This window comes from Triticum aestivum, chromosome 5B (genome assembly GCF_018294505.1).
Source record: "Triticum aestivum cultivar Chinese Spring chromosome 5B, IWGSC CS RefSeq v2.1, whole genome shotgun sequence".
Taxonomy (NCBI): Eukaryota; Viridiplantae; Streptophyta; class Magnoliopsida; order Poales; family Poaceae; genus Triticum; species Triticum aestivum.
Genome location: NC_057807.1, coordinates 213,858,424 through 213,881,808, shown reverse-complemented (window position 1 = coordinate 213,881,808; position 23,385 = coordinate 213,858,424).

The window sequence follows — 23,385 nt, the reverse complement described above, 5'->3', positions numbered from 1 at the left end:
ACACTTGGTTTTCCAAGTTGATGCCAGGTTCATGCATTTCCTGTCATATCTTGCATTTTGCATCCCGCATCGCATCCCGCATAGCATATCGTCATTTCATCATATTGCTTGGTCTTGCCCGTGGTTGATTGTATCCTTGTTGCTTGTTTGTCTTGTTGGGTAGAGCCGGGAGACGAGTTTGCTACCGAGGAGCCCGTTGAGTTTGCTTGTGAGGATCCAGTCAACTCTGACAACTGTGCAGGCAAGATGATCATACCCTCGAAATCACTACTATCTTTGCTATGCTAGTTTGCTCGCTCTTTTGCTTGCCACTGCTTCGATGCCTACCTTTTGCTTGTCAGCCTCCCAATTGCCATGTTGAACCTCTAACCCACCTTTGTCCTAGCAAACCGTTGATTGGCTATGTTACCGCTTGCTCAGCCCTTCTTATAGCGTTGTTAGTTGCAGGTGAAGATTGGAGCCGTTCCTTGTTGGAACATTTATATTGCTTGTTGGGATATCATTATATTGCTATGTTATCTTAACGCATCTATATACTTGGTAAAGGGTGGAAGGCTCGGCCTCTCGCCTAGTGTTTTGTTCCACTCTTGCCGCCCTAGTTTCCGTCATATCGGTGTTATGTTCCCGGATTGTTGCGTCCCTTACACGGTTGGGCTATAATGGGAACCCCTTGATAGTTCGTCTTGATTAAAGCTTTTCCAGCAATGCCCAACATTGGTTTTACCATTTGTCACCTAGCCTCTTTTTCCCTTGGGTTTCCGGAGCCCGAGGGTCATCTTATTTTAACCCCCCCCGGGCCAGTGCTCCTCTGAGTGTTGGTCCGAACCAGGCAGCCTGCGGGGCCACCTCGGGGAAACTTGAGGTTTGGTTTTACTCGTAGCTTGACCTATCCGAGCGTGCCCTGAGAAAGAGATATGTGCAGCTCCTATCGGGATTTGTCGGCACATTCGGGCGGTGTTGCTGGACTTGTTTTAACCTGCCGAATCATCTTGTTGTACCGAGATACCGAGTCTGATCGGTGTGTCTTGGGTGGAGGTCTATTCCTTCGTTGACCGTGAGAGCTTGTTATGGGCTAAGTTGGGACCCCCCTGCAGGGATTGATCTTTCGAAAGCCGTGCCCGCGGTTATGGGCGGATGGGAATTTGTTAATGTCCGGTTGTAGATGATTTGAACTAAAATTAATTAAAATGAATCAACCGTGTGTGTTACCGTGATGGCCCCTTCTCGGCGGAGTCCGGGAAGTGGACACGGTGTTGGAGTTATGCTTGCGCAGGATGTTCTTTTAGCTTCTCGCTCGAGCTTCGCCTTCTCTTCTCGCTCTCTTTTGCGTATAAGTTAGCCACCACATATGCTAGTCGCTTGCGGCAGATCCACATATTTTTTGCCTTATCCATTCCTATGAGCTTAAATAGTTTTGATCGCGTGGGTGTGAGATTGCTGAGTCCCTGTGGCTCACAGATACTACAACTCCAGATGCAGGTCCAGGTGATTCTGCTCCAGTTGACGATTACGAGCTCAGGTGGGAGTTCGACGAGGACTCTCAGCGATACTATGTATCTTTTCCGGATGATCAGTAGTGGTGCCTAGTTGGGGTTATCGATTCAGGACCTTGTCGCATGTTGGGGGTCTTTTCTATTTTGGCGCCGTAGTCGGGCCATGAGTGCTTGTTTGATGAATGTTATTTACGTACTCTGATGTGACGTGGCGAGTGTAAGCCAACTATGTTATCTCCCCCTTTATTATGTATTACATGGGATGTTGTAATGATTGCCTGACTTGCGACATTGCTTTCAATGCGGTTATGCCTCTAAGTCGTGCCTCGACACGTGGGAGCTATAGCCGCATCGAGGGCGTTACAAGTTGGTAATCAGAGCCTTCCCCGACCTTAGGAGCCCCATTGCTTGATCGTTTTTAGCAGCCGAGTTGTGTCTAGAAAAATGTTTTGAGTCCTTAGGAATTATATATCGGAGAGCTTAGGAATTCTTTTACTTCCCAGTCTCCTCATCGCTCTGGTAAGGCATCCTGGCGTAGAGTTTTGACTCTTCTCTTCTCAAATTTCACTAAAAAAAATTTTTAGGATCACGCGAGTATCTTGGTTTTGTTACGATGGTTTTGTGACGAGAACATTGTTCTTGGTGCCTCCTGTCTTTAGGGGTTGTGGCAGTGTCCCGGGGAGTTGAGCTCCGAGGTGTTGTCGTCACAATTTTATCGTTGCAATTCTGGTATACTTGAGACATGTTCGCCGACATCGAAAATCTCTTTTATGCAGTTCGTTGGTGAGATAACCTCGACGCCACCCAGTACTGGGGCGGGAGTTCGGAAGTATCGCCATAACTTGTATAACGGATGCTTTTCGAAGGTTGAGGTAGATGGTTTCCGAAGTTTTCCTGGTTATGTGTTGAAGGATGGATACAGCTGGATGTAGGATTTGCTAGTTTGGATGAGATATTGTGCTTCCCCTGTATCCCCAACACCTGATTGCATAACCGGAAAGGTTCGGGAGTTTCATAGGTGGGAAATCTAGTAGCTCTAGTTCTTCTTCCACGGATATTGGTTTGAGATTGGGATTTCTTACCGATTATTCGTTCTTGATCCGTACCTTGTTGATTTATTTCTCTACCTTAATTCTTCGGGGCTTCGCAATTTATGGATGTGTGATCTTTTGAAGAGGAATGCATTCGTTCATCACCTCCGTTCCGAGTACCCGGAGTTCTTTCAGTCCTAGATCTCGGGACGAGATCTTTTCGTAGTGGTGGAGTGTTGTAACGCCCCAGATATACTTTCCATATTTGTATCCAACTCTTGCCGTCTCCGGCGCTAAGTTATATTTATTTCTCGGGTTGGGTCTTTGTCTTCGTGTGTGTTGTTTTCGTTTCATGCATCTCATATCATGTCATCACGTGCATTGCATTTGCATACATGTTCATCTCATGCATTCGAGCATTTTCCCCGTTGTCCGTTTTGCATTCCGGCGTTTCGTTCTCCTCCGGTGGTCATTTCTACCTTTCTTTCTCGTGTGGGGTTTAAACATTTCCGGATTGGACCGAGTCTTGCCAAGCGGCCTTGGTTTACTACCGGTAGACCGCCTGTCAAGTTTCGGGTCATTTGGACTTCGTTTGATACTCCAACGGTTAACCGAGGGACCGAAAAGGCCTCGTGTGTGTTGCAGCCCAACACCCCCAAATTTGGCCCAAACCCACCAAACTCTGCTCCATGTCCTAGAGCGTTCGATCACGATCGTGTGGGCGAAAACCGCACCTCATTTGGACTCTCCTAGCTCCCTCTATGCCTATATATACACCCTCCGTTTTCGGATCTCTCCCTCTCCCCCGAAACCCTAATTTTCGTGCTATCTTTGACTGCTTGTATCTCCACAACCGTAGCTCCGTTTTGGGCGTATGATATATCAAAATCTTTGTCTCGACATGTACATAATTTCATTCCATTGCATCATTTGCATTTGAGGTCATCTTGATACCCAAAATGCTGTTAGAAGGAGGCTTCGTGAGTTAAATTGCAGATCCGTTAGTTCATCATGCACTTTTGTCATTTTTGCTATATTTAATTCGTGCATGATATGCCTGTGCCCCTTTGGGATGTATTGTGAAGCATTTTGTCTTCTTTCCAGAGGTGCCACCCATGCATTTTTAGGATGTGTGTGTTGTCTTGTGCAAGCTTGCGAAGTAGGGTACCTGAGAATGCAGATTTCAGGGACTTAGTGATTTTCACTAAGTCTGGGATATTTTAGTTCATGATGCTATATGTCCAGCTTGTTTCCTAGTGATCCGTGCCTCTTTTGAGGATGATCAGTAAGGGAGTTTTGATATTTATGTCATGCTCTATCCATCCATGTCTTTGTTGGCATTTGTGGATTGCTCTAGGTTGACTCAATCGAGCTCAACTTTTGCTTCGTTGTTAATCTGGGCAGATCGTCAACTTGTTTGCGATTTCGCCGATGCTACCGTTAGTGTTCCATGCATGCTATGCCTTCGTTCTTGCCATGTGTAGCTAGCACTTTGTGCCTTCTTGCTGGTTATATGCTTTCCTTGCCATGACTTGCACCGTAGTGAGTGCATCGAGCTCGTTTACATGCCTTCGTGAGTTAAATTTCAGCATGTCTCAGTTTTCACTAAGTCTGAAAACTGATTGTGTTCGAGCGATGTTCGTGAGCTCGGTAGAGTATTTTGCGAACCCTTTTGGCCCCAGGTCACTTTGGGTGTTTTGTTAAGCTTGTTGAGTAGCTCCATGCCATGTTCTTACTTGTCATGTTCAGGTTTTCTATCATGTTGTTTTGCTGCTCCGAAGAGGGCTTCGTGATCTGAAATTTCAGACTAGTGTTAATTTCACTAAGTCTGAAATCTGTTTTGCATTTGCGTTTTAGCCATGCTTGTTTGAACCTCTTAATGGATGAATTTGCCTATGGCTCAGTGCTAGTGTTTTGTCAACCATCTTGTGTACATCACTGCCATGTATTTTGTTTTCATGTTTGGTGGCTGTAGCATGTTCATTTCGTTGCATTTAGATGCCTACTTGCTGTAAATCGCAGACCGGTGTCATATCTTAAAACGCTTGCCATTTCCAAACCGTAGCTCCGATTCCTATGATCTTTATATCGTTTTCAAGCGATTTCATCCCCTCTATCCAGTGGCACACTTGGTTTTCCAAGTTGATGCCAGGTTCATGCATTTCCTGTCATATCTTGCATTTTGCATCCCGCATCGCATCCCGCATAGCATATCGTCATTTCATCATATTGCTTGGTCTTGCCCGTGGTTGATTGTATCCTTGTTGCTTGTTTGTCTTGTTGGGTAGAGCCGGGAGACGAGTTTGCTACCGAGGAGCCCGTTGAGTTTGCTTGTGAGGATCCAGTCAACTCTGACAACTGTGCAGGCAAGATGATCATACCCTCGAAATCACTACTATCTTTGCTATGCTAGTTTGCTCGCTCTTTTGCTTGCCACTGCTTCGATGCCTACCTTTTGCTTGTCAGCCTCCCAATTGCCATGTTGAACCTCTAACCCACCTTTGTCCTAGCAAACCGTTGATTGGCTATGTTACCGCTTGCTCAGCCCTTCTTATAGCGTTGTTAGTTGCAGGTGAAGATTGGAGCCGTTCCTTGTTGGAACATTTATATTGCTTGTTGGGATATCATTATATTGCTATGTTATCTTAACGCATCTATATACTTGGTAAAGGGTGGAAGGCTCGGCCTCTCGCCTAGTGTTTTGTTCCACTCTTGCCGCCCTAGTTTCCGTCATATCGGTGTTATGTTCCCGGATTGTTGCGTCCCTTACACGGTTGGGCTATAATGGGAACCCCTTGATAGTTCGTCTTGATTAAAGCTTTTCCAGCAATGCCCAACATTGGTTTTACCATTTGTCACCTAGCCTCTTTTTCCCTTGGGTTTCCGGAGCCCGAGGGTCATCTTATTTTAACCCCCCCGGGCCAGTGCTCCTCTGAGTGTTGGTCCGAACCAGGCAGCCTGCGGGGCCACCTCGGGGAAACTTGAGGTTTGGTTTTACTCGTAGCTTGACCTATCCGAGCGTGCCCTGAGAAAGAGATATGTGCAGCTCCTATCGGGATTTGTCGGCACATTCGGGCGGTGTTGCTGGACTTGTTTTAACCTGCCGAATCATCTTGTTGTACCGAGATACCGAGTCTGATCGGTGTGTCTTGGGTGGAGGTCTATTCCTTCGTTGACCGTGAGAGCTTGTTATGGGCTAAGTTGGGACCCCCCTGCAGGGATTGATCTTTCGAAAGCCGTGCCCGCGGTTATGGGCGGATGGGAATTTGTTAATGTCCGGTTGTAGATGACTTGAACTAAAAATTAATTAAAATGAATCAACCGTGTGTGTTACCGTGATGGCCCCTTCTCGGCGGAGTCCGGGAAGTGGACACGGTGTTGGAGTTATGCTTGCGCAGGATGTTCTTTTAGCTTCTCGCTCGAGCTTCGCCTTCTCTTCTCGCTCTCTTTTGCGTATAAGTTAGCCACCACATATGCTAGTCGCTTGCGGCAGATCCACATATTTTTTGCCTTATCCATTCCTATGAGCTTAAATAGTTTTGATCGCGTGGGTGTGAGATTGCTGAGTCCCTGTGGCTCACAGATACTACAACTCCAGATGCAGGTCCAGGTGATTCTGCTCCAGTTGACGATTACGAGCTCAGGTGGGAGTTCGACGAGGACTCTCAGCGATACTATGTATCTTTTCCGGATGATCAGTAGTGGTGCCTAGTTGGGGTTATCGATTCAGGACCTTGTCGCATGTTGGGGGTCTTTTCTATTTTGGCGCCGTAGTCGGGCCATGAGTGCTTGTTTGATGAATGTTATTTACGTACTCTGATGTGACGTGGCGAGTGTAAGCCAACTATGTTATCTCCCCCTTTATTATGTATTACATGGGATGTTGTAATGATTGCCTGACTTGCGACATTGCTTTCAATGCGGTTATGCCTCTAAGTCGTGCCTCGACACGTGGGAGCTATAGCCGCATCGAGGGCGTTACAAGTTGGTAATCAGAGCCTTCCCCGACCTTAGGAGCCCCATTGCTTGATCGTTTTTAGCAGCCGAGTTGTGTCTAGAAAAATGTTTTGAGTCCTTAGGAATTATATATCGGAGAGCTTAGGAATTCTTTTACTTCCCAGTCTCCTCATCGCTCTGGTAAGGCATCCTGGCGTAGAGTTTTGACTCTTCTCTTCTCAAATTTCACTAAAAAAAATTTTTAGGATCACGCGAGTATCTTGGTTTTGTTACGATGGTTTTGTGACGAGAACATTGTTCTTGGTGCCTCCTGTCTTTAGGGGTTGTGGCAGTGTCCCGGGGAGTTGAGCTCCGAGGTGTTGTCGTCACAATTTTATCGTTGCAATTCTGGTATACTTGAGACATGTTCGCCGACATCGAAAATCTCTTTTATGCAGTTCGTTGGTGAGATAACCTCGACGCCACCCAGTACTGGGGCGGGAGTTCGGGAGTATCGCCATAACTTGTATAACGGATGCTTTTCGAAGGTTGAGGTAGATGGTTTCCGAAGTTTTCCTGGTTATGTGTTGAAGGATGGATACAGCTGGATGTAGGATTTGCTAGTTTGGATGAGATATTGTGCTTCCCCTGTATCCCCAACACCTGATTGCATAACCGGAAAGGTTCGGGAGTTTCATAGGTGGGAAATCTAGTAGCTCTAGTTCTTCTTCCACGGATATTGGTTTGAGATTGGGATTTCTTACCGATTATTCGTTCTTGATCCGTACCTTGTTGATTTATTTCTCTACCTTAATTCTTCGGGGCTTCGCAATTTATGGATGTGTGATCTTTTGAAGAGGAATGCATTCGTTCATCACCTCCGTTCCGAGTACCCGGAGTTCTTTCAGTCCTAGATCTCGGGACGAGATCTTTTCGTAGTGGTGGAGTGTTGTAACGCCCCAGATATACTTTCCATTTTTTGTATCCAACTCTTGCCGTCTCCGGCGCTAAGTTATATTTATTTCTCGGGTTGGGTCTTTGTCTTCGTGTGTGTTGTTTTCGTTTTCATGCATCTCATATCATGTCATCACGTGCATTGCATTTGCATACATGTTCATCTCATGCATTCGAGCATTTTCCCCGTTGTCCGTTTTGCATTCCGGCGTTTCGTTCTCCTCCGGTGGTCATTTCTACCTTTCTTTCTCGTGTGGGGTTTAAACATTTCCGGATTGGACCGAGTCTTGCCAAGCGGCCTTGGTTTACTACCGGTAGACCGCCTGTCAAGTTTCGGGTCATTTGGACTTCGTTTGATACTCCAACGGTTAACCGAGGGACCGAAAAGGCCTCGTGTGTGTTGCAGCCCAACACCCCCCAAATTTGGCCCAAACCCACCAAACTCTGCTCCATGTCCTAGAGCGTTCGATCACGATCGTGTGGGCGAAAACCGCACCTCATTTGGACTCTCCTAGCTCCCTCTATGCCTATATATACACCCCTCCGTTTTCGGATCTCTCCCTCTCCCCCGAAACCCTAATTTTCGTGCTATCTTTGACTGCTTGTATCTCCACAACCGTAGCTCCGTTTTGGGCGTATGATATATCAAAATCTTTGTCTCGACATGTACATAATTTCATTCCATTGCATCATTTGCATTTGAGGTCATCTTGATACCCAAAATGCTGTTAGAAGGAGGCTTCGTGAGTTAAATTGCAGATCCGTTAGTTCATCATGCACTTTTGTCATTTTTGCTATATTTAATTCGTGCATGATATGCCTGTGCCCCTTTGGGATGTATTGTGAAGCATTTTGTCTTCTTTCCAGAGGTGCCACCCATGCATTTTTAGGATGTGTGTGTTGTCTTGTGCAAGCTTGCGAAGTAGGGTACCTGAGAATGCAGATTTCAGGGACTTAGTGATTTTCACTAAGTCTGGGATATTTTAGTTCATGATGCTATATGTCCAGCTTGTTTCCTAGTGATCCGTGCCTCTTTTGAGGATGATCAGTAAGGGAGTTTTGATATTTATGTCATGCTCTATCCATCCATGTCTTTGTTGGCATTTGTGGATTGCTCTAGGTTGACTCAATCGAGCTCAACTTTTGCTTCGTTGTTAATCTGGGCAGATCGTCAACTTGTTTGCGATTTCGCCGATGCTACCGTTAGTGTTCCATGCATGCTATGCCTTCGTTCTTGCCATGTGTAGCTAGCACTTTGTGCCTTCTTGCTGGTTATATGCTTTCCTTGCCATGACTTGCACCGTAGTGAGTGCATCGAGCTCGTTTACATGCCTTCGTGAGTTAAATTTCAGCATGTCTCAGTTTTCACTAAGTCTGAAAACTGATTGTGTTCGAGCGATGTTCGTGAGCTCGGTAGAGTATTTTGCGAACCCTTTTGGCCCCAGGTCACTTTGGGTGTTTTGTTAAGCTTGTTGAGTAGCTCCATGCCATGTTCTTACTTGTCATGTTCAGGTTTTCTATCATGTTGTTTTGCTGCTCCGAAGAGGGCTTCGTGATCTGAAATTTCAGACTAGTGTTAATTTCACTAAGTCTGAAATCTGTTTTGCATTTGCGTTTTAGCCATGCTTGTTTGAACCTCTTAATGGATGAATTTGCCTATGGCTCAGTGCTAGTGTTTTGTCAACCATCTTGTGTACATCACTGCCATGTATTTTGTTTTCATGTTTGGTGGCTGTAGCATGTTCATTTCGTTGCATTTAGATGCCTACTTGCTGTAAATCGCAGACCGGTGTCATATCTTAAAACGCTTGCCATTTCCAAACCGTAGCTCCGATTCCTATGATCTTTATATCGTTTTCAAGCGATTTCATCCCCTCTATCCAGTGGCACACTTGGTTTTCCAAGTTGATGCCAGGTTCATGCATTTCCTGTCATATCTTGCATTTTGCATCCCGCATCGCATCCCGCATAGCATATCGTCATTTCATCATATTGCTTGGTCTTGCCCGTGGTTGATTGTATCCTTGTTGCTTGTTTGTCTTGTTGGGTAGAGCCGGGAGACGAGTTTGCTACCGAGGAGCCCGTTGAGTTTGCTTGTGAGGATCCAGTCAACTCTGACAACTGTGCAGGCAAGATGATCATACCCTCGAAATCACTACTATCTTTGCTATGCTAGTTTGCTCGCTCTTTTGCTTGCCACTGCTTCGATGCCTACCTTTTGCTTGTCAGCCTCCCAATTGCCATGTTGAACCTCTAACCCACCTTTGTCCTAGCAAACCGTTGATTGGCTATGTTACCGCTTGCTCAGCCCTTCTTATAGCGTTGTTAGTTGCAGGTGAAGATTGGAGCCGTTCCTTGTTGGAACATTTATATTGCTTGTTGGGATATCATTATATTGCTATGTTATCTTAACGCATCTATATACTTGGTAAAGGGTGGAAGGCTCGGCCTCTCGCCTAGTGTTTTGTTCCACTCTTGCCGCCCTAGTTTCCGTCATATCGGTGTTATGTTCCCGGATTGTTGCGTCCCTTACACGGTTGGGCTATAATGGGAACCCCTTGATAGTTCGTCTTGATTAAAGCTTTTCCAGCAATGCCCAACATTGGTTTTACCATTTGTCACCTAGCCTCTTTTTCCCTTGGGTTTCCGGAGCCCGAGGGTCATCTTATTTTAACCCCCCCCGGGCCAGTGCTCCTCTGAGTGTTGGTCCGAACCAGGCAGCCTGCGGGGCCACCTCGGGGAAACTTGAGGTTTGGTTTTACTCGTAGCTTGACCTATCCGAGCGTGCCCTGAGAAAGAGATATGTGCAGCTCCTATCGGGATTTGTCGGCACATTCGGGCGGTGTTGCTGGACTTGTTTTAACCTGCCGAATCATCTTGTTGTACCGAGATACCGAGTCTGATCGGTGTGTCTTGGGTGGAGGTCTATTCCTTCGTTGACCGTGAGAGCTTGTTATGGGCTAAGTTGGGACCCCCCTGCAGGGATTGATCTTTCGAAAGCCGTGCCCGCGGTTATGGGCGGATGGGAATTTGTTAATGTCCGGTTGTAGATGACTTGAACTAAAAATTAATTAAAATGAATCAACCGTGTGTGTTACCGTGATGGCCCCTTCTCGGCGGAGTCCGGGAAGTGGACACGGTGTTGGAGTTATGCTTGCGCAGGATGTTCTTTTAGCTTCTCGCTCGAGCTTCGCCTTCTCTTCTCGCTCTCTTTTGCGTATAAGTTAGCCACCACATATGCTAGTCGCTTGCGGCAGATCCACATATTTTTGCCTTATCCATTCCTATGAGCTTAAATAGTTTTGATCGCGTGGGTGTGAGATTGCTGAGTCCCTGTGGCTCACAGATACTACAACTCCAGATGCAGGTCCAGGTGATTCTGCTCCAGTTGACGATTACGAGCTCAGGTGGGAGTTCGACGAGGACTCTCAGCGATACTATGTATCTTTTCCGGATGATCAGTAGTGGTGCCTAGTTGGGGTTATCGATTCAGGACCTTGTCGCATGTTGGGGGTCTTTTCTATTTTGGCGCCGTAGTCGGGCCATGAGTGCTTGTTTGATGAATGTTATTTACGTACTCTGATGTGACGTGGCGAGTGTAAGCCAACTATGTTATCTCCCCCTTTATTATGTATTACATGGGATGTTGTAATGATTGCCTGACTTGCGACATTGCTTTCAATGCGGTTATGCCTCTAAGTCGTGCCTCGACACGTGGGAGCTATAGCCGCATCGAGGGCGTTACAAGTTGGTAATCAGAGCCTTCCCCGACCTTAGGAGCCCCATTGCTTGATCGTTTTTAGCAGCCGAGTTGTGTCTAGAAAAATGTTTTGAGTCCTTAGGAATTATATATCGGAGAGCTTAGGAATTCTTTTACTTCCCAGTCTCCTCATCGCTCTGGTAAGGCATCCTGGCGTAGAGTTTTGACTCTTCTCTTCTCAAATTTCACTAAAAAAAATTTTTAGGATCACGCGAGTATCTTGGTTTTGTTACGATGGTTTTGTGACGAGAACATTGTTCTTGGTGCCTCCTGTCTTTAGGGGTTGTGGCAGTGTCCCGGGGAGTTGAGCTCCGAGGTGTTGTCGTCACAATTTTATCGTTGCAATTCTGGTATACTTGAGACATGTTCGCCGACATCGAAAATCTCTTTTATGCAGTTCGTTGGTGAGATAACCTCGACGCCACCCAGTACTGGGGCGGGAGTTCGGGAGTATCGCCATAACTTGTATAACGGATGCTTTTCGAAGGTTGAGGTAGATGGTTTCCGAAGTTTTCCTGGTTATGTGTTGAAGGATGGATACAGCTGGATGTAGGATTTGCTAGTTTGGATGAGATATTGTGCTTCCCCTGTATCCCCAACACCTGATTGCATAACCGGAAAGGTTCGGGAGTTTCATAGGTGGGAAATCTAGTAGCTCTAGTTCTTCTTCCACGGATATTGGTTTGAGATTGGGATTTCTTACCGATTATTCGTTCTTGATCCGTACCTTGTTGATTTATTTCTCTACCTTAATTCTTCGGGGCTTCGCAATTTATGGATGTGTGATCTTTTGAAGAGGAATGCATTCGTTCATCACCTCCGTTCCGAGTACCCGGAGTTCTTTCAGTCCTAGATCTCGGGACGAGATCTTTTCGTAGTGGTGGAGTGTTGTAACGCCCCAGATATACTTTCCATTTTTTGTATCCAACTCTTGCCGTCTCCGGCGCTAAGTTATATTTATTTCTCGGGTTGGGTCTTTGTCTTCGTGTGTGTTGTTTTCGTTTTCATGCATCTCATATCATGTCATCACGTGCATTGCATTTGCATACATGTTCATCTCATGCATTCGAGCATTTTCCCCGTTGTCCGTTTTGCATTCCGGCGTTTCGTTCTCCTCCGGTGGTCATTTCTACCTTTCTTTCTCGTGTGGGGTTTAAACATTTCCGGATTGGACCGAGTCTTGCCAAGCGGCCTTGGTTTACTACCGGTAGACCGCCTGTCAAGTTTCGGGTCATTTGGACTTCGTTTGATACTCCAACGGTTAACCGAGGGACCGAAAAGGCCTCGTGTGTGTTGCAGCCCAACACCCCCCAAATTTGGCCCAAACCCACCAAACTCTGCTCCATGTCCTAGAGCGTTCGATCACGATCGTGTGGGCGAAAACCGCACCTCATTTGGACTCTCCTAGCTCCCTCTATGCCTATATATACACCCCTCCGTTTTCGGATCTCTCCCTCTCCCCCGAAACCCTAATTTTCGTGCTATCTTTGACTGCTTGTATCTCCACAACCGTAGCTCCGTTTTGGGCGTATGATATATCAAAATCTTTGTCTCGACATGTACATAATTTCATTCCATTGCATCATTTGCATTTGAGGTCATCTTGATACCCAAAATGCTGTTAGAAGGAGGCTTCGTGAGTTAAATTGCAGATCCGTTAGTTCATCATGCACTTTTGTCATTTTTGCTATATTTAATTCGTGCATGATATGCCTGTGCCCCTTTGGGATGTATTGTGAAGCATTTTGTCTTCTTTCCAGAGGTGCCACCCATGCATTTTTAGGATGTGTGTGTTGTCTTGTGCAAGCTTGCGAAGTAGGGTACCTGAGAATGCAGATTTCAGGGACTTAGTGATTTTCACTAAGTCTGGGATATTTTAGTTCATGATGCTATATGTCCAGCTTGTTTCCTAGTGATCCGTGCCTCTTTTGAGGATGATCAGTAAGGGAGTTTTGATATTTATGTCATGCTCTATCCATCCATGTCTTTGTTGGCATTTGTGGATTGCTCTAGGTTGACTCAATCGAGCTCAACTTTTGCTTCGTTGTTAATCTGGGCAGATCGTCAACTTGTTTGCGATTTCGCCGATGCTACCGTTAGTGTTCCATGCATGCTATGCCTTCGTTCTTGCCATGTGTAGCTAGCACTTTGTGCCTTCTTGCTGGTTATATGCTTTCCTTGCCATGACTTGCACCGTAGTGAGTGCATCGAGCTCGTTTACATGCCTTCGTGAGTTAAATTTCAGCATGTCTCAGTTTTCACTAAGTCTGAAAACTGATTGTGTTCGAGCGATGTTCGTGAGCTCGGTAGAGTATTTTGCGAACCCTTTTGGCCCCAGGTCACTTTGGGTGTTTTGTTAAGCTTGTTGAGTAGCTCCATGCCATGTTCTTACTTGTCATGTTCAGGTTTTCTATCATGTTGTTTTGCTGCTCCGAAGAGGGCTTCGTGATCTGAAATTTCAGACTAGTGTTAATTTCACTAAGTCTGAAATCTGTTTTGCATTTGCGTTTTAGCCATGCTTGTTTGAACCTCTTAATGGATGAATTTGCCTATGGCTCAGTGCTAGTGTTTTGTCAACCATCTTGTGTACATCACTGCCATGTATTTTGTTTTCATGTTTGGTGGCTGTAGCATGTTCATTTCGTTGCATTTAGATGCCTACTTGCTGTAAATCGCAGACCGGTGTCATATCTTAAAACGCTTGCCATTTCCAAACCGTAGCTCCGATTCCTATGATCTTTATATCGTTTTCAAGCGATTTCATCCCCTCTATCCAGTGGCACACTTGGTTTTCCAAGTTGATGCCAGGTTCATGCATTTCCTGTCATATCTTGCATTTTGCATCCCGCATCGCATCCCGCATAGCATATCGTCATTTCATCATATTGCTTGGTCTTGCCCGTGGTTGATTGTATCCTTGTTGCTTGTTTGTCTTGTTGGGTAGAGCCGGGAGACGAGTTTGCTACCGAGGAGCCCGTTGAGTTTGCTTGTGAGGATCCAGTCAACTCTGACAACTGTGCAGGCAAGATGATCATACCCTCGAAATCACTACTATCTTTGCTATGCTAGTTTGCTCGCTCTTTTGCTTGCCACTGCTTCGATGCCTACCTTTTGCTTGTCAGCCTCCCAATTGCCATGTTGAACCTCTAACCCACCTTTGTCCTAGCAAACCGTTGATTGGCTATGTTACCGCTTGCTCAGCCCTTCTTATAGCGTTGTTAGTTGCAGGTGAAGATTGGAGCCGTTCCTTGTTGGAACATTTATATTGCTTGTTGGGATATCATTATATTGCTATGTTATCTTAACGCATCTATATACTTGGTAAAGGGTGGAAGGCTCGGCCTCTCGCCTAGTGTTTTGTTCCACTCTTGCCGCCCTAGTTTCCGTCATATCGGTGTTATGTTCCCGGATTGTTGCGTCCCTTACACGGTTGGGCTATAATGGGAACCCCTTGATAGTTCGTCTTGATTAAAGCTTTTCCAGCAATGCCCAACATTGGTTTTACCATTTGTCACCTAGCCTCTTTTTCCCTTGGGTTTCCGGAGCCCGAGGGTCATCTTATTTTAACCCCCCCGGGCCAGTGCTCCTCTGAGTGTTGGTCCGAACCAGGCAGCCTGCGGGGCCACCTCGGGGAAACTTGAGGTTTGGTTTTACTCGTAGCTTGACCTATCCGAGCGTGCCCTGAGAAAGAGATATGTGCAGCTCCTATCGGGATTTGTCGGCACATTCGGGCGGTGTTGCTGGACTTGTTTTAACCTGCCGAATCATCTTGTTGTACCGAGATACCGAGTCTGATCGGTGTGTCTTGGGTGGAGGTCTATTCCTTCGTTGACCGTGAGAGCTTGTTATGGGCTAAGTTGGGACCCCCCTGCAGGGATTGATCTTTCGAAAGCCGTGCCCGCGGTTATGGGCGGATGGGAATTTGTTAATGTCCGGTTGTAGATGACTTGAACTAAAAATTAATTAAAATGAATCAACCGTGTGTGTTACCGTGATGGCCCCTTCTCGGCGGAGTCCGGGAAGTGGACACGGTGTTGGAGTTATGCTTGCGCAGGATGTTCTTTTAGCTTCTCGCTCGAGCTTCGCCTTCTCTTCTCGCTCTCTTTTGCGTATAAGTTAGCCACCACATATGCTAGTCGCTTGCGGCAGATCCACATATTTTTTGCCTTATCCATTCCTATGAGCTTAAATAGTTTTGATCGCGTGGGTGTGAGATTGCTGAGTCCCTGTGGCTCACAGATACTACAACTCCAGATGCAGGTCCAGGTGATTCTGCTCCAGTTGACGATTACGAGCTCAGGTGGGAGTTCGACGAGGACTCTCAGCGATACTATGTATCTTTTCCGGATGATCAGTAGTGGTGCCTAGTTGGGGTTATCGATTCAGGACCTTGTCGCATGTTGGGGGTCTTTTCTATTTTGGCGCCGTAGTCGGGCCATGAGTGCTTGTTTGATGAATGTTATTTACGTACTCTGATGTGACGTGGCGAGTGTAAGCCAACTATGTTATCTCCCCCTTTATTATGTATTACATGGGATGTTGTAATGATTGCCTGACTTGCGACATTGCTTTCAATGCGGTTATGCCTCTAAGTCGTGCCTCGACACGTGGGAGCTATAGCCGCATCGAGGGCGTTACAAGTTGGTAATCAGAGCCTTCCCCGACCTTAGGAGCCCCATTTCTTGATCGTTTTTAGCAGCCGAGTTGTGTCTAGAAAAATGTTTTGAGTCCTTAGGAATTATATATCGGAGAGCTTAGGAATTCTTTTACTTCCCAGTCTCCTCATCGCTCTGGTAAGGCATCCTGGCGTAGAGTTTTGACTCTTCTCTTCTCAAATTTCACTAAAAAAAATTTTTAGGATCACGCGAGTATCTTGGTTTTGTTACGATGGTTTTGTGACGAGAACATTGTTCTTGGTGCCTCCTGTCTTTAGGGGTTGTGGCAGTGTCCCGGGGAGTTGAGCTCCGAGGTGTTGTCGTCACAATTTTATCGTTGCAATTCTGGTATACTTGAGACATGTTCGCCGACATCGAAAATCTCTTTTATGCAGTTCGTTGGTGAGATAACCTCGACGCCACCCAGTACTGGGGCGGGAGTTCGGGAGTATCGCCATAACTTGTATAACGGATGCTTTTCGAAGGTTGAGGTAGATGGTTTCCGAAGTTTTCCTGGTTATGTGTTGAAGGATGGATACAGCTGGATGTAGGATTTGCTAGTTTGGATGAGATATTGTGCTTCCCCTGTATCCCCAACACCTGATTGCATAACCGGAAAGGTTCGGGAGTTTCATAGGTGGGAAATCTAGTAGCTCTAGTTCTTCTTCCACGGATATTGGTTTGAGATTGGGATTTCTTACCGATTATTCGTTCTTGATCCGTACCTTGTTGATTTATTTCTCTACCTTAATTCTTCGGGGCTTCGCAATTTATGGATGTGTGATCTTTTGAAGAGGAATGCATTCGTTCATCACCTCCGTTCCGAGTACCCGGAGTTCTTTCAGTCCTAGATCTCGGGACGAGATCTTTTCGTAGTGGTGGAGTGTTGTAACGCCCCAGATATACTTTCCATTTTTTGTATCCAACTCTTGCCGTCTCCGGCGCTAAGTTATATTTATTTCTCGGGTTGGGTCTTTGTCTTCGTGTGTGTTGTTTTCGTTTTCATGCATCTCATATCATGTCATCACGTGCATTGCATTTGCATACATGTTCATCTCATGCATTCGAGCATTTTCCCCGTTGTCCGTTTTGCATTCCGGCGTTTCGTTCTCCTCCGGTGGTCATTTCTACCTTTCTTTCTCGTGTGGGGTTTAAACATTTCCGGATTGGACCGAGTCTTGCCAAGCGGCCTTGGTTTACTACCGGTAGACCGCCTGTCAAGTTTCGGGTCATTTGGACTTCGTTTGATACTCCAACGGTTAACCGAGGGACCGAAAAGGCCTCGTGTGTGTTGCAGCCCAACACCCCCCAAATTTGGCACAAACCCACCAAACTCTGCTCCATGTCCTAGAGCGTTCGATCACGATCGTGTGGGCGAAAACCGCACCTCATTTGGACTCTCCTAGCTCCCTCTATGCCTATATATACACCCCTCCGTTTTCGGATCTCTCCCTCTCCCCCGAAACCCTAATTTTCGTGCTATCTTTGACTGCTTGTATCTCCACAACCGTAGCTCCGTTTTGGGCGTATGATATATCAAAATCTTTGTCTCGACATGTACATAATTTCATTCCATTGCATCATTTGCATTTGAGGTCATCTTGATACCCAAAATGCTGTTAGAAGGAGGCTTCGTGAGTTAAATTGCAGATCCGTTAGTTCATCATGCACTTTTGTCATTTTTGCTATATTTAATTCGTGCATGATATGCCTGTGCCCCTTTGGGATGTATTGTGAAGCATTTTGTCTTCTTTCCAGAGGTGCCACCCATGCATTTTTAGGATGTGTGTGTTGTCTTGTGCAAGCTTGCGAAGTAGGGTACCTGAGAATGCAGATTTCAGGGACTTAGTGATTTTCACTAAGTCTGGGATATTTTAGTTCATGATGCTATATGTCCAGCTTGTTTCCTAGTGATCCGTGCCTCTTTTGAGGATGATCAGTAAGGGAGTTTTGATATTTATGTCATGCTCTATCCATCCATGTCTTTGTTGGCATTTGTGGATTGCTCTAGGTTGACTCAATCGAGCTCAACTTTTGCTTCGTTGTTAATCTGGGCAGATCGTCAACTTGTTTGCGATTTCGCCGATGCTACCGTTAGTGTTCCATGCATGCTATGCCTTCGTTCTTGCCATGTGTAGCTAGCACTTTGTGCCTTCTTGCTGGTTATATGCTTTCCTTGCCATGACTTGCACCGTAGTGAGTGCATCGAGCTCGTTTACATGCCTTCGTGAGTTAAATTTCAGCATGTCTCAGTTTTCACTAAGTCTGAAAACTGATTGTGTTCGAGCGATGTTCGTGAGCTCGGTAGAGTATTTTGCGAACCCTTTTGGCCCCAGGTCACTTTGGGTGTTTTGTTAAGCTTGTTGAGTAGCTCCATGCCATGTTCTTACTTGTCATGTTCAGGTTTTCTATCATGTTGTTTTGCTGCTCCGAAGAGGGCTTCGTGATCTGAAATTTCAGACTAGTGTTAATTTCACTAAGTCTGAAATCTGTTTTGCATTTGCGTTTTAGCCATGCTTGTTTGAACCTCTTAATGGATGAATTTGCCTATGGCTCAGTGCTAGTGTTTTGTCAACCATCTTGTGTACATCACTGCCATGTATTTTGTTTTCATGTTTGGTGGCTGTAGCATGTTCATTTCGTTGCATTTAGATGCCTACTTGCTGTAAATCGCAGACCGGTGTCATATCTTAAAACGCTTGCCATTTCCAAACCGTAGCTCCGATTCCTATGATCTTTATATCGTTTTCAAGCGATTTCATCCCCTCTATCCAGTGGCACACTTGGTTTTCCAAGTTGATGCCAGGTTCATGCATTTCCTGTCATATCTTGCATTTTGCATCCCGCATCGCATCCCGCATAGCATATCGTCATTTCATCATATTGCTTGGTCTTGCCCGTGGTTGATTGTATCCTTGTTGCTTGTTTGTCTTGTTGGGTAGAGCCGGGAGACGAGTTTGCTACCGAGGAGCCCGTTGAGTTTGCTTGTGAGGATCCAGTCAACTCTGACAACTGTGCAGGCAAGATGATCATACCCTCGAAATCACTACTATCTTTGCTATGCTAGTTTGCTCGCTCTTTTGCTTGCCACTGCTTCGATGCCTACCTTTTGCTTGTCAGCCTCCCAATTGCCATGTTGAACCTCTAACCCACCTTTGTCCTAGCAAACCGTTGATTGGCTATGTTACCGCTTGCTCAGCCCTTCTTATAGCGTTGTTAGTTGCAGGTGAAGATTGGAGCCGTTCCTTGTTGGAACATTTATATTGCTTGTTGGGATATCATTATATTGCTATGTTATCTTAACGCATCTATATACTTGGTAAAGGGTGGAAGGCTCGGCCTCTCGCCTAGTGTTTTGTTCCACTCTTGCCGCCCTAGTTTCCGTCATATCGGTGTTATGTTCCCGGATTGTTGCGTCCCTTACACGGTTGGGCTATAATGGGAACCCCTTGATAGTTCGTCTTGATTAAAGCTTTTCCAGCAATGCCCAACATTGGTTTTACCATTTGTCACCTAGCCTCTTTTTCCCTTGGGTTTCCGGAGCCCGAGGGTCATCTTATTTTAACCCCCCCCGGGCCAGTGCTCCTCTGAGTGTTGGTCCGAACCAGGCAGCCTGCGGGGCCACCTCGGGGAAACTTGAGGTTTGGTTTTACTCGTAGCTTGACCTATCCGAGCGTGCCCTGAGAAAGAGATATGTGCAGCTCCTATCGGGATTTGTCGGCACATTCGGGCGGTGTTGCTGGACTTGTTTTAACCTGCCGAATCATCTTGTTGTACCGAGATACCGAGTCTGATCGGTGTGTCTTGGGTGGAGGTCTATTCCTTCGTTGACCGTGAGAGCTTGTTATGGGCTAAGTTGGGACCCCCCTGCAGGGATTGATCTTTCGAAAGCCGTGCCCGCGGTTATGGGCGGATGGGAATTTGTTAATGTCCGGTTGTAGATGACTTGAACTAAAAATTAATTAAAATGAATCAACCGTGTGTGTTACCGTGATGGCCCCTTCTCGGCGGAGTCCGGGAAGTGGACACGGTGTTGGAGTTATGCTTGCGCAGGATGTTCTTTTAGCTTCTCGCTCGAGCTTCGCCTTCTCTTCTCGCTCTCTTTTGCGTATAAGTTAGCCACCACATATGCTAGTCGCTTGCGGCAGATCCACATATTTTTTGCCTTATCCATTCCTATGAGCTTAAATAGTTTTGATCGCGTGGGTGTGAGATTGCTGAGTCCCTGTGGCTCACAGATACTACAACTCCAGATGCAGGTCCAGGTGATTCTGCTCCAGTTGACGATTACGAGCTCAGGTGGGAGTTCGACGAGGACTCTCAGCGATACTACGTATCTTTTCCGGATGATCAGTAGTGGTGCCTAGTTGGGGTTATCGATTCAGGACCTTGTCGCATGTTGGGGGTCTTTTCTATTTTGGCGCCGTAGTCGGGCCATGAGTGCTTGTTTGATGAATGTTATTTATGTACTCTGATGTGACGTGGCGAGTGTAAGCCAACTATGTTATCTCCCCCTTTATTATGTATTACATGGGATGTTGTAATGATTGCCTGACTTGCGACATTGCTTTCAATGCGGTTATGCCTCTAAGTCGTGCCTCGACACGTGGGAGCTATAGCCGCATCGAGGGCGTTACACCCGGACACTATTCCAGCGAGTGTACGGCACCCCACAAAAGAAGAGAAGAATCACTCAAGAGGAGAAGTAGAAGAGAAGAATCACCACCAAGAGAGAGGAGGAGTAGAGATGATCGTTATGAACGAAGAACATCCCGGAGAAGCAAGGATTTGGAAAGGAAGGACAAGTCATCAAGGAGCTACACAAAACGAAGACATCAAGCTCATGTTGGTGAATGGGTATCTGGCTTCGACTCCGACTATCACTCCGAGAGAAGCTATCACTCCGACTCCGAATATACTCAAGATGAAGGTGTTGCCGGTCTAGCACTTGTGTCAACCAACTCCTACGACATATTTGATTCACCAAATGAAGGAATTGGAAGATGCTTCATGGCCAAAGGTCCAAAGGTAACACATCCTGAGTATGTTGATTTCGATAGTGATGAAGATGACTTGCTTGTGGATGATGATTTACTTGTTGACAACTCTAGTGATGAATACTATTATGAAACGTCAATTAATCATGCTAATCAAGATAAAACAAATGACAATGATAAGGAGAAGATTGAGCTTCTAACTAAAGAACTAAACACTCTTAAGTTAGCTCATGAAACTATCTTAGAAGATCATTGAGAACTTTTAAGGACTCATGAGAAGTTACGCTTTGAAAAGCTCAACCTTGAGCAAGAGCATGAGTTCTTAAAGGCAATCAATGATGATATCTGTAAGAAAAGTTCTTCTTACATTGCCAAGCGTTTACTCTTATCTACTTACATGCCTCAAGTCAAGTCCACTAACAAGAACAAGAAGGATTGTTCCTCTAGTAGTAACAATAATCATGCTAAATCAAATGTTTTTGCTTCTACTAGTTCTCTTGATTCCACTAATGATTCTCTTAGCCAAGTTACACTTGAGAAAGAAAATAGCTTATTGAAGGGAATTATAGAGAAAGGTGTTTACAAGAGCCTTGCCGGGAGTAAGCAATTTGAGGAAATTGTACGCAAGCAAGAAGGCACCGGAAGAACCAAGGTGTTGGTTTTGAACGAAAGTTCAATGCCAATGGAGTTGAGTGGGAAGAAGATCAATACCCCAAGACGAAGTTTGTTCCTCAACAAGAGAAGTATGATCCCACTTCCTTCAAGGGGACACAAGCTCAAGATGATCTTCCACCACAAGACCACAAGCAAAAAGGCAAGGACAAGCTTCAAGAGGAGATTGATGCATTTGAAGAAGCTCCTAAGGCCTTGGTCAAGTGGGTTCCCAAGACTACGTCAAGTTCTACTTCATCAAGTACGACTACAACTCCAAGGATTCCCATCAAGATGATGTGGATCCCGAAGAAGAAGAACTAAAGAGTTCTTGAGGGTGACTCTGATGAGGACATCAATGCCATTGTTACACCCACAGCCCCTGCTGCTATACATACTGGACCAATTACTAGAGCTCGCGCATGCCAACTAAATTACCAGGTACTTTCGTTTCTTGGTAATGATTCTAATGTTCATGAGAATATGATGCTGCCTAAATTGGATACATTTGTTTTGCTTACAAATGAAGGGCCTAGCTTGGAGAAGGATGAACATTGGAGCAAGAACAAGCATGGAGATGATGGCATGCGCAAGGGGAACAAGAACGGAGTTACAAGTGATGATTTCAGGACTTTGAAGCCACCATAATGGGTGCATGAAGCCTTGGACGAAATATACAAGATGGCACTTCATAAATTTCGTCCCTAGGCTATTCTAGGTGCTGCGTCACCTTATTATTGGGCCAGGCCCATGTAATTTCGAAATACATAAGTATAGGCTATTTTTAGAGTCCGTATGTGTGGGGAAACAAGAGATAGGGTTGATTTCGGACCCCTCCACCAAGGGCCACGAAATTCCCCCTCTTCCTCCATATATACAGCCCTTAGGGCGACGTTTAGACTTGGGGTTTTGTTTAGATTAAAAGTTTGCCATAGCTGCAACTTCGCGTACTTCGTTTGTGTTCAACGACCAGACAAAGGCGTCACAGAACCCCACCTTGATCAATAAAGCTTTCATCTTATATTCGCAATATCCAGATTGCAATCTCAGTTTCTTGCTTGTTCTTCGTTTGCTCGCAGGAAACAGACCCTCGTGGTCAGGTTGATCGTGCCCCGGCGTGGTCAATAACCTCTCGGAGTTGGTTTAGCGATTGCTAAGGCGCGACGTCCTCGCACGTTCGTAGTCGGATCGTCAAAGTCGACTTCCACCAAAGCGAAATCTATCATCTCATCGAAAGACGGGACACCTTTGCCTCTATCAAGTGGTATCAGATTTCCAGGTTGCTCGGTGAGATTTTACAGTTTTTCCTAGTTTCGATCGAGTCTGTTCTTCATACCTACAGTCCACGAAAAAGCCACAAAAAACAAATTAGGGTTAGTTCATCAGATCCGAACCAATCTGAGCCTTTGCATAATCTTTTTAGGGTTTTGCTTTGTTGAATTTGTGGTTGCATCGTCGTGTCTAGTTGCTGGTCTTAGAGTCTAGTCTTTTAGAGTTTCGAGTTCTGGTAATAAGTTGTCACGCCGCCGCCGCACTATCATCATCGCCCCTGCCATCCACCACCACCGCTTATCCGCCACCGCTTCGAATCCGTATCCATATACCACCACCGCTGTCATATACCACCACCGCTGTGCTGTCATATACCACCACCGCCGTCATATACCACCACCACTGCCATCTACCATCATATAGCCACCACCAATCCGAGTTCTTGTCATATTAGGTTTGTTTTCGAGATCCATCTAGTTTCCGATTCGTGTTTCCTTGCCGGAGTAGCTTTCCAAAAAAAAATTCTGAAACCACCCTCCGTTTAGGCCCAAAATTTTCTGAAAACGCACTTGTCGAAATTTTTTTTGGCTATCCTATTTTTAGGTGTTTCTAAGCGTATTGAGACAGTCGCCGTTA